Below are 1,436 nucleotides of genomic sequence, written 5' to 3' on the forward strand. Positions count from 1 at the left end.
CTTTCAAAAATTATTAGTCGAACCTCTGCTAATATTTCTCCAAAGCAAGATTTTTTAAGTCCTTTCCCCTTCAATCACAAAGGTCAGAATCCTTCTCTTTCTTTTTCTTCATTATAAGAAATCTATTTAATATTATTAAGAACCTTGTTCTCTTAATGCATTAAACTAAAGATTGTTAATCATTTCTTTCTTGATTAATAAAATTGTTTCTTAATACACATTCTACTTGAAAAACCCTTATTTTTCATGGTTTTTTTTAAATGAAGTTTTTCCTTGTTTAAAAACTTTTTCTATACTCTTTTAACCATATATTCTTGGTACATTGTCTAACCCTTTCGTTTCCTGTTTATGTTGATTATTTAACAAAATACAGATGGCTGCCAAGAACGTCAACTTTGCTATTGACGAGATCTCGATCAAGGCCAACAATCATCTTGCCTTGCTAGAGATACCTCCTACACGAGTCTTCTACCAACCGGCGGCTGACATTCTCAAACAGTCGTCGCTCGGCTACGCTCTCAACCATGAGTCGCTCATGATTAAGGAAATACTCCAGCAGTTCTGGTACACTGCTGAGGTCGTCGAGGTCCAAGACGAAGTCGGACGAACAATGGAGCAAATCCACTTCACCTTCAACCGTATGGAAGTGAACTTTGGGTTTTCTACACTCCGCTCAGCTCTCCATCTTCCAAGGGGCCCCTTCAACAGCGAACCTTCCACTGCCGAGATCATCTCCTTCCTCGATGCCATTGGCCACCAGTGGCCAATGAAGAAGGACTCCGACGATCCTCTCAAGTCACTGACAAAGATTGATAAAAATAGGATGTCAGCTATCTGGCAATACCTATTCTCACACTTCATCCAGTGCATGGGTGGAAAGACTGGTGGTCAGGACCAGGCCTCCAGGATTGCCATGATCATAGGCGTCTCTGCGATTCAACGTCGCAATATAAATTATGATGCGGTCATTTTCGATGACCTAGTGCTAAAGCTGAACAAGCGCCAGCGAGAAAAGGTGGTGCCTTACACCAGGTTTCTTTCAACGGTAATGACTAAGATTTTCAAAAATCTTTACCCCAAAGAAGGAAACCTTCCAGCGTTTAGGCTTGGGTCCAGGATTCTAGAACACAAGCTGAGGGACAGTGATGCGCCTCTCTCTTCTATTGCCATCACTACCTCTTCCTCTCTGGTGACAAGGACAAGGGCAAACCCCCTCGAGTCTAGCCCAGTCACCACAACCTCTTCTAAACGACCCTCTTAACCACCTCTTGGTTCTCCTCAGAGGGCCAAGAAAACCAAAAAGGGGACAACCACGTCACTAGCTGGGGCCTCTCAAAAGGCTTCAGTTATTGAAATAAGCCTTACCCCCGAGGCGTCTTCTGCTATCCCTTCTAGCTCTTCAGTGATTTCTTCCATCACTGTCGTATCAGTGGCAC

Source organism: Cynara cardunculus, assembly GCF_001531365.2.
Source record: "Cynara cardunculus var. scolymus isolate 2C chromosome LG 6, CcrdV1, whole genome shotgun sequence".
In the NCBI taxonomy this organism is placed as follows: domain Eukaryota; kingdom Viridiplantae; phylum Streptophyta; class Magnoliopsida; order Asterales; family Asteraceae; genus Cynara; species Cynara cardunculus.